The sequence below is a fragment of the Mchenga conophoros genome, linkage group LG3 (assembly GCF_057382185.1).
Source record: "Mchenga conophoros isolate Kocher_MC1m ecotype Shallow Benthic linkage group LG3, M_conophoros_male_GT1.1, whole genome shotgun sequence".
NCBI lineage: Eukaryota > Metazoa > Chordata > Actinopteri > Cichliformes > Cichlidae > Mchenga > Mchenga conophoros.
The window spans coordinates 76,812,652-76,829,439 of record NC_140528.1 but is presented as its reverse complement, the minus strand read 5'-3'; the positions used below and the strand labels follow the sequence as shown (position 1 = coordinate 76,829,439).

The 16,788-nt window shown below is 39.2% G+C and overlaps 2 pseudogenes; both read right to left on the bottom strand.

The window, feature by feature from the left end:
* Positions 1 to 265: 265 nt before the first annotated feature.
* Positions 266 to 2,073, bottom strand: LOC146580551 (uncharacterized; annotated as a pseudogene).
* Positions 2,074 to 12,238: 10,165 nt separating this feature from the next.
* LOC146580550 (uncharacterized) lies at positions 12,239 to 14,046 on the bottom strand (annotated as a pseudogene).
* Between the last annotated feature and the right edge of the window lie 2,742 nt (positions 14,047 to 16,788).

Sequence of the window (16,788 nt, the reverse complement as noted above, 5' to 3'; positions counted from 1 at the left end):
CAAGTAAATGAAGAAACAAGGTAAAATGAAGTAATAATGAAAGAAGTTAAACAAGTAAATGAAGAAACAAGGTAAAATGAAGTAATAATGAAAGAAGTTAAACAAGTAAATGAAGAAAAAAGGTAAAATGAAGTAATAATGAAAGAAGTTAAACAAGTAAATGAAGAAACAAGGTAAAATGAAGTAATAATGAAAGAAGTTAAACAAGTAAATGAAGAAAAAAGGTAAAATGAAGTAATAATGAAAGAAGTTAAACAAGTAAATGAAGAAACAAGGTAAAATGAAGTAATAATGAAAGAAGTTGAACAAGTAAATGAAGAAACAAGGTAAAATGAAGTAATAATGAAAGAAGTTAAACAAGTAAATGAAGAAAAAAGGTAAAATGAAGTAATAATGAAAGAAGTTAAACAAGTAAATGAAGAAAAAAGGTAAAATGAAGAAATAAGGAAAGAAGTTAGGAGAGAAAACCCCAACAATCCCCTCTGAGCAAGCACTTGGCGACAGTGGGGAGGAAAAACTGCCTTTAAACGGGCAGAAACCTCCGGCAGAACCAGGCTCAGGAGGGGACAGTCAACTGCCGGGACTGGTTGGGGGGGTTAACAGAGGTGGAGCAAGACGAGGCTACATCAGGTGAGGAAGCAGTAGCGTCTCTCCTCTGGAACAAGTGGAACCATTTTTTCTTTTTTTTCATGCACTTTTCCACAAGCGCTTTTTTCTGCAGGATGAGATTTCTCAGCTCGTCGATGGTTTCTGCGTTTTTTTTCTTCAAGTTTCTCACATCTTTGTTCCATCTCTTCCAATGCTGCTTGTTGTTCTTCAAGCTTGTCTTTGAGTTGTTTGGATGTTTCCTCCTGTATCAGCTTGTCATTGTGCATGTCTGCATTTCTCTGTTGGACCTCTTTGTGCTTGTCTTTTAACTGCTTCTTTCTTTTCTTGATTTCTTGATTTTTGTCTTCATGTATTTTGTCTTCTTGTTGTTTTTGTGACTGCATTTGAGTGTGTTCACTCTTCAAGTTATTGAATTCCACCAAACGCCCCTTAACGAGCTCGGAGTTGTTTCTCGCTATCTGATCGATCCTTTTCTGCATCTGTGAGCACCGTTTCTCCAGTTTGTCCCTTTCTTCTTCCACTTTAGTTGCTTTGTCCTCCAGCTGATTACAAAACTCTTGCAGTTTTAGATTTTTAGACTGAAAGTCCTGGACGATGCGTTTTCCTTCTTTCAGTCTTTCCTGCTGTTGCTCTTTCTGTTGAAGAAGGTCTTTATTTTGGCGCAGTGTTTCATCCAGGCTTTCTTTCAGCATGCGGTATTTTTCCTGCATGCTCTTCAGTTTGTGCTGCATGTCTTGTTGCTTTTTGTCCTGCTCTTCCTTCTGTTGGAGGAATTTATTCTTTTCTTCCACAGCTTCATGGAGCTGTCTTTGGAGGAGCCAATTTTTTCGGTCCATGTGTTGGAGATCCCGCTGTATCTTATCAGTCATCGTTTTCTTGTCTTGGAGCTGGTTGGTCATTTCTTTTAGTTCTGCGCGCTTTTGCCTGTTTTCTTTATTGAGGTGCACAATCTGCTCTCGGGCCTGAGCAAACTTGATTCCCCAGCCCTCATTAATAATGTTTATGTCCGGCTGGCGCTGTTGTCTTTCTTCCAGCTCTTTATTTTGGGCTTCCATTCGTCTACACTTGTCCTCCAGTTGAAGTTTTTCTTCTTCAATTTGTTGCATTTTTTTCTGGAGAAGGTAGTTTTCCTTCCTACTCTCCTCTAATGCCCTTTGGGAGGATGAGACGCCATTTGGGGAAATCGGCCGGCCACTCCAGGAAGGAGAGGCGGCGTAATCTTTTTGAATTGGTTGTTTTTTTCTTGGAAACATGTTGGAGTTTCTATACGATGACTTTGAAGAGCTTTCCAAATGTTTCTGTGGTGAACGTTTTGTATGCTGCAAACACAGATGCTGCTGAAACGAACTAAATCTTGCTGTTTCTCACCCCTACTTAAGGAAAAACATCAAAGGACTTATGACGTTCTATGACATCATCACTCCAATGAGATTGTCACAAGACGTTTTGGAATGGGGTGTTTTTTTTTAAACTGTTTTCAAACTTAACTTAAAATTTCATTGTTTCCTAGTTGTGGACTATTGGTTAGTCCAGCCGATGATGAAATTAATTGTCACAAACATCCCTAATATTACATAACAGACAACAGAAAACAAGACAGTTTTTTTTCTAATAGAGGTATAATAAAAGTTTTTTTAATTATCCTACTTTTTATAAAAGAGAACATTTATTAAAGAGTATGTATTTAATTAAAAAACTCTGTTCGTCTAAAGCAGGGGTCAGCAACCTTTAAGACCCAAAGAGCCATAATTGGCCTATCTGGGGTTGAAAGGCTCGATAAATGCACGGCGTTTCGCCGGGTACACCGGCTTCCGCGAGTGTGATGCTTATTTTGAGCGATGAAAAAATAACAAAATATAATTTTATTTGTATATTGCAAAATCACAATAATCTTCCAATTTAGAACTACAAGTAAAAAAAAAAGAACTGGCATAAATAAAATACACTTCAGCTAAATACTAATTTATTTTCCCAAACCACGCAGAGCCGCACTATAAGGACTAAAGAGCCGCATGAGGCTCCGGAGCCGCAGGTTGCCGACCCCTGATCTAAAGGCTATAACAAAAAGCTTCCTGCTGGAAAATGAAATGTCCCCATTAAGAGTCTGAATCAGGAGCCGATGACATTACTCTGTAAACTCTCAAAGCACTTTAATAAACAAGCAAACAGTTCCACCTCTCGCATTATTGCGTAAAGTTGACAGCGCGTCAGGCAAATAGGCAGGCTCCATCCCCGGCCTCTAGCGACTGTGGAAGTCACTACATCTTTAGTCAACAAAAAACGGCATTCTGGAGAAGCCAGCCACAAGCAGGATCAAAGAAATCAGATCAAGGAACCTGAAAGACGCCAAGTAAGTGCAGCGCATCTGAATGAGTGAGCCCAGCAGCACCGACACACCTGACGCAATTCTGAGGAGCGCAGGTAAGAATACCTGTGCATGTCTGGTTGTGGAAAAGGAAGCGACATTGCATTAGCGCTGAGATGTTTTAAGAGGAGACACTGAATGGAATGAATGTTGGTTAAATGTGCAATGTTTTTGGCTGCGCTCTTGGATTGATGACTGCGCTGCGTCTTATTAATTATGCTGCTTGGATGATGTTCAAATGGACAATTAAAGTGCCGTTACGTTGAAAGGATTTTATGGTCAAAGTCTATTGTGGCTTCCAGTGGATATATGTTTTAATGGATGATCACTGAAGATTAAAATAAATAAATAAATAAAAAATCGAACAAACAAACGGGAAAATCATGAGTCAAACAGGTGATGATGATTGTTCCTCTAATGATTTGGGGGGAAAGAGAGAAAGAAAAATGACTGGAAAGGCATTGTTGAATAAAATCGAAAAATCACAAAATGAATGCAAAATATATGTTAATAAAATGAAAGGACTAATACAAAAAATGAAAGCGCTCATGCAACACAATGAAAATCTTTCTCAAATTAAGCAGTATTTGGTGGATTTAAAGGCACTGTGCGAAAAGGCTTCAAGTTCACATGTTGAGGTGTTGTCTTTGGTGCCAGAGGAAGTAATAAAACAAGAGGAATGCTTTTCAAGTATCATGAAATACACAAATGTGTTTTTAAATGAAATTCAGAACTGGATAAATCAAAGAGAACAAAATCCTGCTGTTTGTCCAAAGCAAATCAATTTATTGGAAAACAATGTTGCATCAAATACTGAGACAGAAGTGGAGGATGATATCAAGCCAAGTGATAGTGTTTCTGTTGTGATATTTTGATACCATGGTAGCATTTACTGAGTATTGTTTTTGATGATATTATACAAAGGACCCTGTTTCTGCAATGCCCTTTGTTTTAACCTCATCTCCTCTTGCTGTGTCAACTGAAGATTTTATGGTGTGAAAGTAGATACTAAGGTTGGAGGGAAAACACCAACAAATCACTCTTTTACTTATCACTCCCTTGCAGAAGATGTTTATGTGAAGACCATCTGGGTTGTGTCAGAACTCACGGATGTAGGAGACCTCTGTATAAGATTTATAGGCCTTGTGAGTGCATCTTTATTGCCCTAGCTGAACAAAGGATTCCAACTGTCGAAGGACACCACCCCACCCAGTGGGCAGGGTCTGAACTGAAACTTGTTGTCTGCCTATAAAAACTGCTGCACAAAGAATAAACTTTGAGTTAGTTTGGGATGACAATTTAGAACAGTCTCCGCGTCTTTTTGTTCTTCCAAACTGCTCCCGGTACTCCGGCCGGTGCTGTAATTAACCGTTGATCATACTTGAGAATATTCTAATTGTTATAGGTTAAAGGATGAACTCTGATGATGAAAGCCCACGCCTCAGAGAAACCCGGAATGGAGTTTCTTGCAGTTTCAAATGTTGAAAGCCACAAAACTTCTTCAAGATCTTCAACTTCATCTGTTCGTATGAAAGCTGAGGCAGAGTTGGCAGCTTTAAAGACGCGGGGAAAAGGACACTGTACCTGTCGATGCACGTTTCCCAAAATCTAAACGAGTCATATCGCTCCATGTTTGCTACTTTTGGTTTTTGGTTTTCTCCCGCAGAGTAAGAGCATCGCAGGAGCTCCTGAAGTCAAACGACGCCTCCCAGCACTCATTTATTAAAACGGAGTCGATGCCAAAAGTCTTAAACGTTAGAATCAAAGCAACAGCTGTGAACTCAGTCATGGTGTCATGTGCAGCCTTCATCTTACTGTCACTACTTTTTCATTTTAGGGTACGTGAGGTAAAGCGTCCGTCGATGTAGCTTGATTGTACAAAATAATTTTTCTACGTTATTAACAAAACAGAGCAGAGACTGATGCTGCTCCTGTCTGACCCCCTTATGTCGTGTGTGTGTGTGTGTGTGTGTGTGTGTGTGTGTGTGTGTAGGAGCGGCAGTCGCTGTGTGAGTGTGATATCACATCTGCATCACTCAAGCGTAGACGGGCCCGCGTCAGACAACAATAAACAAAAAGCAGAAAAAGGCCAACAGTAAAAACTCAGACTCCAGCATGAGCTCCTTCCTGCTGCTTAACCAATCACCTTCCTCCATATCATCACTGCTCCCTCCCTCCTCCTCTCTCCATCCTACACCACCTTTGTTATTTAACACCGACCCCCCCAATCTGATAATCAGACAAATTCCCAGACACCTGACTTCACTGTGTCGACACCGTTCCTGACCATTTCTGACCTCAGGTCAGCTCTGCTATTATCCTCACATTAAGGGTTCGTTCACCTGCCTGCAGATGATCTGTGAGCTCGTCGGTTGTAAATTAAACTCTAAGCACACTGAGGGTAACCGGGAGGCGTTCAGGGCCTGCAGTGCAGAGCTGCAACATGAAAAAAGGGATGGGGGCTCAGATCTCCTGAACAGGGTAGAAACAACACGGTGGGTTTGTGCTGTTTGTGATTCCTACTCCGTCACTCTGGTGGAGACGACTGCAGCTCAGCAGCGCTCCCTGCTGATCCTCTGATGAAGATGTCAACAGTATGTAAACTGAGCTGATGTGCTGCTGTTTGAGCCCACGTGGTAGCGTACGTCCAGTATGGGAGAACTTAGTCACCGGTGCTGTCTTTGCTTGTGCTCTAGCTTTAGCCTGTTTGATTGTTTGTTTTCTATTTTATTACTGCCTAAAAGGGGAGGTGGGGGAAACACATGCCTGACTTCTCCTGTCAGAGGTTTTGTAAGCTCACTGGAAGGGAAACGTGCACAATGTAAATCATAAAACAACTGACTGGGGCTGTGCTGCAGGTGGATCAGTGCTGTGGACAGTAGCTGTGGAAAAGAGACTGGACAAAGACTCTCAGCCTTAAATACAGGACAGAGGATGATCCGATCATCTTTCAGCTAACAGTGTCGAGCAGAAGGACGGCCGGCTGATGCGTCCGTACGAACCCTTTTGTACTCACTCCTGTGTATAAGGAGGCGGCGAGGGGTTGTGTAGTTAACCTCAGCACCACACAGCTACAGCAGAGGAGAGAACACAAACGAGTCCTTTCATTCGGCTCTGTTCTTTCTCCTTGTCTGTTTTATAAGCTAACACTAGAGGGCGCCATTGTGGCACATTCAGCGCTCACTCTGAGGTCACTGGACAGAGAAGAAAATACCAAACTGGGAGACGGATGGAGACGAAACATCTGGAAGATCAGAACTGTACATTTTTAAGTGTAAGAAAAAAAACAGACAAAATATTTGTAAATATTAAGTTTCTTGTTTATTTTATGTTTTGTTTTTTGGGGGTTTTTTGGAGTGAATGAATGATATGCTTATTTTGTGATGACAAAAGACAACAGGTGCAGTTTGTAATGAGAAGAAAAAAATGGCCGTTAGCTTGAGGTTTCAAATGAGTTCATCCTTACCACCGATCAGTTTTGTCTTTGTTTCTTCAACATTTATTTTATTTTTGTCATAACGTTGATCGTTATCATGTGACCATCCTGTAGCAGGAAGGTCGCTGTAGCAGAAGTCATCTCCACTGAAGCCCCCTCACAGCAGAGGGCCAGTCATGCTGTTTATTAGGATTTGCTAGTTTCCAGTGAGAAAAAACATTTTCATCAAGTTTCAAATCCTTTCGTTGCTCTTTTCTCTGCGATTGTCATAAAATCGTCGTCCTCTTTTCAAGCCTTAGCTCGCTTTTATTTTGAAAAATGAGTCTTGTGATCAGAGATGAATCTGTGCTGCATGATGTGCGTAACATCAGAGCGATAAAAGCCAGCTTTGCCTTTCAGTGATTCGCAGTAAGGACATAAATGACCTAAACTGAGACAGAAAAAAGTGCAGTCAGTTAAATGTTAGCTCACCTAACATGTAGCAGTGTTTACATGTAGCCATGTTTGACAGACTCCAGGGCTTTGATACCATAAGATGCCTCATATCCTCACAGACTCATGAGATCACACAGGTGGTCTGACCTGCTCGTGTCACACTGTGCTGTCTGTCTGTCTGTCCGTTGTTTTTCTCCTGCAGTGATGTTATGTAGCAGAAAAACAGTTGGATGCTGGAAAAGTGCAGAGCGATGGGTGACGTGTGGAGAACATCACAGTCTGTGTGTGTTCAACAGCTGTTAGAGCCACACTTTGTCCTTTCTGTGGTATAACTGCTGGATTTATTTTATTCCAACACTTAGAAACTGTCAGCAAAGCAAAACTTCATGATTGGATGATCCTGTGTCACGTCCACAGTGTCAAACGTGCACAGAGACAGTGACACCCACAGAGAAACCCTCAGCTTGGTGTCCATTGCAAATCTGCACCTGTTGTCTTGTTTCTACTTTCTTTGTTGAACTCAGAAACTCGAGACTTGAGATGAAGAAAAATGTTAAATAATGGAATAAAAAAAAGATGATTATTAAAAAAAGTAAAGTAAAATTATATAAATAAATGAGGTGATGATATTTCTGTTTACTTTAGAAGTTATTATACACTGTATGCTGTGATTCTGATCTGGGAAACATTAAAGACATTCATAGCCAGACTGCTGACTTTGTGTTTTTATTCAGTCGCCTAACAGAAGTGCAGTAAGAAACGATTTAGCCCATCCTGATTTCTTAGCTGTTTGCATATTTGCCACACTTACATGTTTCAGATCATGAAGAACATTTTTATGATAGATAAAGATGACCAGAGTCAGTGTAAAATAAAGCTTTTACATGTATTGCTGGGAGGTCGGCAGCTCCCTCCACTGCTTGGCCCTCTGTGAAAAACAACTGGGATCCAGCTTCCCTGTGATGCTGAATTATATAAGCGGAAGAACATAAATAGATAGAAGGATGGATGATTGTATTTTGTGTACAATTGTTGAAGTGTAAAAAGGGTTGGCCCTCCGTGGTGCCCTAAGCAAAGTTTGATTTTTGGAGCCCTTTAATAGTGCCAATAATAGTGATTAATGATCACCTACTATAAATGTATTTCATTTTCTAATGTTGATGTTGTTGTAATCCACAGTGAAAAATGTCATAAAAACAGAGAGAAACAATAGATCAAACCTGAGAGCTGCACAGTTGCAGCAGTGTGGTTTACGTCATTGTGTTGTCAGCCTGTTTTACACATCGGTGGTTTCTTATTGACATGTAAAAAGATCTGAAATCGTAGTAAATTCAGCTGCTATTGTGGGCTGGGGATGATTTACACTTAACATTTTAATAACTGGGTACTGAATGTCAGAGGCCCAATGTTCCCTCTAATTTTTCACGTGTCTGAGCGAACACACAAACTCCCTGAGCGATCCCTTGGACCAATGAGCGACATCAGACGTGTGCACTGTGGTCACGCCGGCATCGAATCCATCCAAGTTACATGGTTTATTAAAATAATCAAATTACAGCGTTTACATTTATGTTAGACTACTTTTAATTAACTGCTTTAGCCCATTTACCATGAAAATGTAAAAAAAAATCTTGTTCATGACCTGTGCAGTATGTTAACACTATTGGAAGTAAAAATAACTTGAACTCCAATTTCGAAAACACAACTTTCTTTTTTCTTTTATACAGCTCTGACTTGTATCATGAGTCTGTGGTCTGGGAGAGAGTCCTGTAACTCTCTGTCTACAAAATATAGTAAATAATGACCAATGCTGAGCAATTAATTATATAGTTACTTCTTCAAAAAAGTAACTCAGTTTGGCAAACAAAGTTTTTTGCAGCTATTTTTTTAAATGCAGCCAAGGGGTTTTTAAATAAACATTTCAAACTATTTACAGAACAATCAGCTGTTCTGCATCAAATCTGATGCCACACAAATTATTTGTTCCCCTCCAAAAAATAATTTCTGTCCACTATGAGATAAAGGAAAAGAACAACAGCCTGATACCTGCAGGCCTGACAGCAGGAGATGCATCACTCCTGTAACACCTGTAACATTCAGCAGTCGCCTCATTGTTCTGACACACACAACAAAACTATTGACTACACTACACACTAACTACACAAGATTTGCGCTAAACGTTGCAAATCTCTCACATCTCAAAGCACCGCCATCACTCCTAAAACTTCCCCCCGTTTCTTAACAACTAGACGCCACGTTGCCATATCATTCTTTGATTGGCCGACATGGTACTTTTTTGGACGAATAGGAAAGGCAGAGGGGGGTGGGGTTTGTTTTTGCTCACAGGTGGAGAGCGCTTTCGAGTGTTTTCCTTATAAAACGCCGTTTTTACCGTTTCTTCCTGCAGTAAATATAAACAACGATAGTATTCAGAAAGAAAACAAAACATTGCAGATGTTTTTATCACAACTCTGGTTTTACGTGGTCTATCAACACAATTTAAAAACTGGTGTAAAGTCCCCAATTTTTCCGTCAATTGTTCCGTCTGTCCTGCTCACATCTCCAATGGTTGTACACGTTGTCATTAACATGGCTTCACTCCACATCAGCCACGCCGCTTTGCCAGCTAAAACACTGGTGTCGGCACATAAGGACGCTGTCATAGCCTGCCAACAACGTTGATTGGCTGCGCATACACGCATTATTGGCTGGACTATGGGATAAGGTGGCATCGTTCCCATATGGGAGCAGCCAGTCACTTACTGACTAACACTGCAAAACAGAATTGTTAAAGTATTAATTTTAATTTCAATTCAGGTTAGAATTTTTTTGGTGCGCAACGCAGAATTTCTGTGCGCAGAGACTGTGCCAGCAGTGCGCAATTGCGCACGTGCGCAGCTTAGAGGGAACATTGCATAGGCCCACTAAAAGTTACAAAATAAGCTACTATCAAATACATTTTCTGTAAACACATCAGAAGGTTCTTTATGTGGCAAAAAGTTAGATCTATACAAAATGTTGCAGGGAAACAGAGAAGGAGCTCGTATAGGTTTGAGTTTTATTCACATCTATTGTGCAGGTACAAATAGCAGAGTGGAAAACTTTATACTTTGTGTTTGCAAACATTAATTTATGAAGATTAATTAACATGAGTGTAGCACAAAGTAAAGGTGGAAGCAGTATTCTGACATGACAGTGCAATCAAAACACATTTTGCCACAACAATCTGTGAATAATTGTGACAAACAACTGTCACTTTAATATTGGACAGACTAGTTGTGCAGCCCTAACCTGAAATATGCTGTTTGTTCTGAATGAAAAACGTTAGTCTTTGGTAAACATTTTAATCCCATTTATAGATGCAATATGTTATTTCAGTTAAGACTAAATGTTACCACACGTTCCCATCATTAGAGCGCATTTAAAGTGTGGAGAAGTCTGTGAAGGTTCTCAGTCATCCAGGTCATCGTAGTCTAAGGAGCTTGCTAAGAAAAGCGTCTGGACTTCTTTGAGTTACTTGAAGACGTTTCACCTCTCATCCGAGAAGCTTCTTCAGTTCTAAGGGTCAAATGGTGGAGAGTCCAAGCTGTATTGAAGAATTTCTAACTTCATGTAGGCTAAACAGCGGCCTAGAATTAGACTCAAAATCCTGCACTTGCCCAAAATAAAGGGGGCATTAATGTGCCAGATTCTACAGAACACCAGAAATAACTGCTAAGATGGGTCCAACACATCTGAGTTCATGCTGGAGGAACTGTGGGACACACTCTGCCAACCACACTCATATATTGTGGCTCTGCCCTAAACTCTGTGTATTCTGGAGGCAGATATTTGATGCTCTCAAAGACATTTTCCAAGGTAAATATTCCACTAAGTCCTACAGTAGCAGTGTTGGGAAGGATTGCAGAACATATTGACTGCAAAGCCAAAAGTTACCTGCTAAATATATGACTCACTGCAGCCCTAAAATGCATAACTATCAGATGGTTAAAACCAGATATAATCTATGGATCCATGTCTGTCTGATGGAACAAATTACATACTCAGACTACAGAAACAAGTCTTTGAGAAACGGTGGGGACCCATGTTACCTTTCCTATTACAATGAAGAACACCACCTAGTTTTGTGAGCTCTCTCTCTCTCCACACACACACACACACACACACACACACACACACACACACACACACACACACACACACACACACACACAGCATGTTATGCCAGTTTCAGCTGAAACTATGTTTCAAACCATAATCCGGGTTTTTAGTTCACCATTTATGAGGTTTCAAGAAGAAAATAAAAGACAGATCTGAATGTTTGAAAATGTTTTGGAAAGATTCTGTAAAGATGAGATGAAAAATACTCAAAGGATAAATTTAATTGGTTTATTATTTAGATAAGAATAACAAGCAAGTAAATGAAGAAACAAGGTAAAATGAAGTAATAATGAAAGAAGTTAAACAAGTAAATGAAGAAACAAGGTAAAATGAAGTAATAATGAAAGAAGTTAAACAAGTAAATGAAGAAACAAGGTAAAATGAAGTAATAATGAAAGAAGTTAAACAAGTAAATGAAGAAAAAAGGTAAAATGAAGTAATAATGAAAGAAGTTAAACAAGTAAATGAAGAAAAAAGGTAAAATGAAGTAATAATGAAAGAAGTTAAACAAGTAAATGAAGAAACAAGGTAAAATGAAGTAATAATGAAAGAAGTTAAACAAGTAAATGAAGAAAAAAGGTAAAATGAAGTAATAATGAAAGAAGTTAAACAAGTAAATGAAGAAAAAAGGTAAAATGAAGTAATAATGAAAGAAGTTAAACAAGTAAATGAAGAAACAAGGTAAAATGAAGTAATAATGAAAGAAGTTAAACAAGTAAATGAAGAAAAAAGGTAAAATGAAGTAATAATGAAAGAAGTTAAACAAGTAAATGAAGAAACAAGGTAAAATGAAGTAATAATGAAAGAAGTTAAACAAGTAAATGAAGAAAAAAGGTAAAATGAAGTAATAATGAAAGAAGTTAAACAAGTAAATGAAGAAAAAAGGTAAAATGAAGTAATAATGAAAGAAGTTAAACAAGTAAATGAAGAAACAAGGTAAAATGAAGTAATAATGAAAGAAGTTAAACAAGTAAATGAAGAAACAAGGTAAAATGAAGTAATAATGAAAGAAGTTAAACAAGTAAATGAAGAAACAAGGTAAAATGAAGTAATAATGAAAGAAGTTAAACAAGTAAATGAAGAAAAAAGGTAAAATGAAGTAATAATGAAAGAAGTTAAACAAGTAAATGAAGAAACAAGGTAAAATGAAGTAATAATGAAAGAAGTTAAACAAGTAAATGAAGAAAAAAGGTAAAATGAAGTAATAATGAAAGAAGTTAAACAAGTAAATGAAGAAACAAGGTAAAATGAAGTAATAATGAAAGAAGTTGAACAAGTAAATGAAGAAACAAGGTAAAATGAAGTAATAATGAAAGAAGTTAAACAAGTAAATGAAGAAAAAAGGTAAAATGAAGTAATAATGAAAGAAGTTAAACAAGTAAATGAAGAAAAAAGGTAAAATGAAGAAATAAGGAAAGAAGTTAGGAGAGAAAACCCCAACAATCCCCTCTGAGCAAGCACTTGGCGACAGTGGGGAGGAAAAACTGCCTTTAAACGGGCAGAAACCTCCGGCAGAACCAGGCTCAGGAGGGGACAGTCAACTGCCGGGACTGGTTGGGGGGGTTAACAGAGGTGGAGCAAGACGAGGCTACATCAGGTGAGGAAGCAGTAGCGTCTCTCCTCTGGAACAAGTGGAACCATTTTTTCTTTTTTTTCATGCACTTTTCCACAAGCGCTTTTTTCTGCAGGATGAGATTTCTCAGCTCGTCGATGGTTTCTGCGTTTTTTTTCTTCAAGTTTCTCACATCTTTGTTCCATCTCTTCCAATGCTGCTTGTTGTTCTTCAAGCTTGTCTTTGAGTTGTTTGGATGTTTCCTCCTGTATCAGCTTGTCATTGTGCATGTCTGCATTTCTCTGTTGGACCTCTTTGTGCTTGTCTTTTAACTGCTTCTTTCTTTTCTTGATTTCTTGATTTTTGTCTTCATGTATTTTGTCTTCTTGTTGTTTTTGTGACTGCATTTGAGTGTGTTCACTCTTCAAGTTATTGAATTCCACCAAACGCCCCTTAACGAGCTCGGAGTTGTTTCTCGCTATCTGATCGATCCTTTTCTGCATCTGTGAGCACCGTTTCTCCAGTTTGTCCCTTTCTTCTTCCACTTTAGTTGCTTTGTCCTCCAGCTGATTACAAAACTCTTGCAGTTTTAGATTTTTAGACTGAAAGTCCTGGACGATGCGTTTTCCTTCTTTCAGTCTTTCCTGCTGTTGCTCTTTCTGTTGAAGAAGGTCTTTATTTTGGCGCAGTGTTTCATCCAGGCTTTCTTTCAGCATGCGGTATTTTTCCTGCATGCTCTTCAGTTTGTGCTGCATGTCTTGTTGCTTTTTGTCCTGCTCTTCCTTCTGTTGGAGGAATTTATTCTTTTCTTCCACAGCTTCATGGAGCTGTCTTTGGAGGAGCCAATTTTTTCGGTCCATGTGTTGGAGATCCCGCTGTATCTTATCAGTCATCGTTTTCTTGTCTTGGAGCTGGTTGGTCATTTCTTTTAGTTCTGCGCGCTTTTGCCTGTTTTCTTTATTGAGGTGCACAATCTGCTCTCGGGCCTGAGCAAACTTGATTCCCCAGCCCTCATTAATAATGTTTATGTCCGGCTGGCGCTGTTGTCTTTCTTCCAGCTCTTTATTTTGGGCTTCCATTCGTCTACACTTGTCCTCCAGTTGAAGTTTTTCTTCTTCAATTTGTTGCATTTTTTTCTGGAGAAGGTAGTTTTCCTTCCTACTCTCCTCTAATGCCCTTTGGGAGGATGAGACGCCATTTGGGGAAATCGGCCGGCCACTCCAGGAAGGAGAGGCGGCGTAATCTTTTTGAATTGGTTGTTTTTTTCTTGGAAACATGTTGGAGTTTCTATACGATGACTTTGAAGAGCTTTCCAAATGTTTCTGTGGTGAACGTTTTGTATGCTGCAAACACAGATGCTGCTGAAACGAACTAAATCTTGCTGTTTCTCACCCCTACTTAAGGAAAAACATCAAAGGACTTATGACGTTCTATGACATCATCACTCCAATGAGATTGTCACAAGACGTTTTGGAATGGGGTGTTTTTTTTTAAACTGTTTTCAAACTTAACTTAAAATTTCATTGTTTCCTAGTTGTGGACTATTGGTTAGTCCAGCCGATGATGAAATTAATTGTCACAAACATCCCTAATATTACATAACAGACAACAGAAAACAAGACAGTTTTTTTTCTAATAGAGGTATAATAAAAGTTTTTTTAATTATCCTACTTTTTATAAAAGAGAACATTTATTAAAGAGTATGTATTTAATTAAAAAACTCTGTTCGTCTAAAGCAGGGGTCAGCAACCTTTAAGACCCAAAGAGCCATAATTGGCCTATCTGGGGTTGAAAGGCTCGATAAATGCACGGCGTTTCGCCGGGTACACCGGCTTCCGCGAGTGTGATGCTTATTTTGAGCGATGAAAAAATAACAAAATATAATTTTATTTGTATATTGCAAAATCACAATAATCTTCCAATTTAGAACTACAAGTAAAAAAAAAAGAACTGGCATAAATAAAATACACTTCAGCTAAATACTAATTTATTTTCCCAAACCACGCAGAGCCGCACTATAAGGACTAAAGAGCCGCATGAGGCTCCGGAGCCGCAGGTTGCCGACCCCTGATCTAAAGGCTATAACAAAAAGCTTCCTGCTGGAAAATGAAATGTCCCCATTAAGAGTCTGAATCAGGAGCCGATGACATTACTCTGTAAACTCTCAAAGCACTTTAATAAACAAGCAAACAGTTCCACCTCTCGCATTATTGCGTAAAGTTGACAGCGCGTCAGGCAAATAGGCAGGCTCCATCCCCGGCCTCTAGCGACTGTGGAAGTCACTACATCTTTAGTCAACAAAAAACGGCATTCTGGAGAAGCCAGCCACAAGCAGGATCAAAGAAATCAGATCAAGGAACCTGAAAGACGCCAAGTAAGTGCAGCGCATCTGAATGAGTGAGCCCAGCAGCACCGACACACCTGACGCAATTCTGAGGAGCGCAGGTAAGAATACCTGTGCATGTCTGGTTGTGGAAAAGGAAGCGACATTGCATTAGCGCTGAGATGTTTTAAGAGGAGACACTGAATGGAATGAATGTTGGTTAAATGTGCAATGTTTTTGGCTGCGCTCTTGGATTGATGACTGCGCTGCGTCTTATTAATTATGCTGCTTGGATGATGTTCAAATGGACAATTAAAGTGCCGTTACGTTGAAAGGATTTTATGGTCAAAGTCTATTGTGGCTTCCAGTGGATATATGTTTTAATGGATGATCACTGAAGATTAAAATAAATAAATAAATAAAAAATCGAACAAACAAACGGGAAAATCATGAGTCAAACAGGTGATGATGATTGTTCCTCTAATGATTTGGGGGGAAAGAGAGAAAGAAAAATGACTGGAAAGGCATTGTTGAATAAAATCGAAAAATCACAAAATGAATGCAAAATATATGTTAATAAAATGAAAGGACTAATACAAAAAATGAAAGCGCTCATGCAACACAATGAAAATCTTTCTCAAATTAAGCAGTATTTGGTGGATTTAAAGGCACTGTGCGAAAAGGCTTCAAGTTCACATGTTGAGGTGTTGTCTTTGGTGCCAGAGGAAGTAATAAAACAAGAGGAATGCTTTTCAAGTATCATGAAATACACAAATGTGTTTTTAAATGAAATTCAGAACTGGATAAATCAAAGAGAACAAAATCCTGCTGTTTGTCCAAAGCAAATCAATTTATTGGAAAACAATGTTGCATCAAATACTGAGACAGAAGTGGAGGATGATATCAAGCCAAGTGATAGTGTTTCTGTTGTGATATTTTGATACCATGGTAGCATTTACTGAGTATTGTTTTTGATGATATTATACAAAGGACCCTGTTTCTGCAATGCCCTTTGTTTTAACCTCATCTCCTCTTGCTGTGTCAACTGAAGATTTTATGGTGTGAAAGTAGATACTAAGGTTGGAGGGAAAACACCAACAAATCACTCTTTTACTTATCACTCCCTTGCAGAAGATGTTTATGTGAAGACCATCTGGGTTGTGTCAGAACTCACGGATGTAGGAGACCTCTGTATAAGATTTATAGGCCTTGTGAGTGCATCTTTATTGCCCTTGCTGAACAAAGGATTCCAACTGTCGAAGGACACCACCCCACCCAGTGGGCAGGGTCTGAACTGAAACTTGTTGTCTGCCTATAAAAACTGCTGCACAAAGAATAAACTTTGAGTTAGTTTGGGATGACAATTTAGAACAGTCTCCGCGTCTTTTTGTTCTTCCAAACTGCTCCCGGTACTCCGGCCGGTGCTGTAATTAACCGTTGATCATACTTGAGAATATTTTAATTGTTATAGGTTAAAGGATGAACTCTGATGATGAAAGCCCACGCCTCAGAGAAACCCGGAATGGAGTTTCTTGCAGTTTCAAATGTTGAAAGCCACAAAACTTCTTCAAGATCTTCAACTTCATCTGTTCGTATGAAAGCTGAGGCAGAGTTGGCAGCTTTAAAGACGCGGGGAAAAGGACACTGTACCTGTCGATGCACGTTTCCCAAAATCTAAACGAGTCATATCGCTCCATGTTTGCTACTTTTGGTTTTTGGTTTTCTCCCGCAGAGTAAGAGCATCGCAGGAGCTCCTGAAGTCAAACGACGCCTCCCAGCACTCATTTATTAAAACGGAGTCGATGCCAAAAGTCTTAAACGTTAGAATCAAAGCAACAGCTGTGAACTCAGTCATGGTGTCATGTGCAGCCTCCATCTTACTGTCACTACTTTTTCATTTTAGGGTA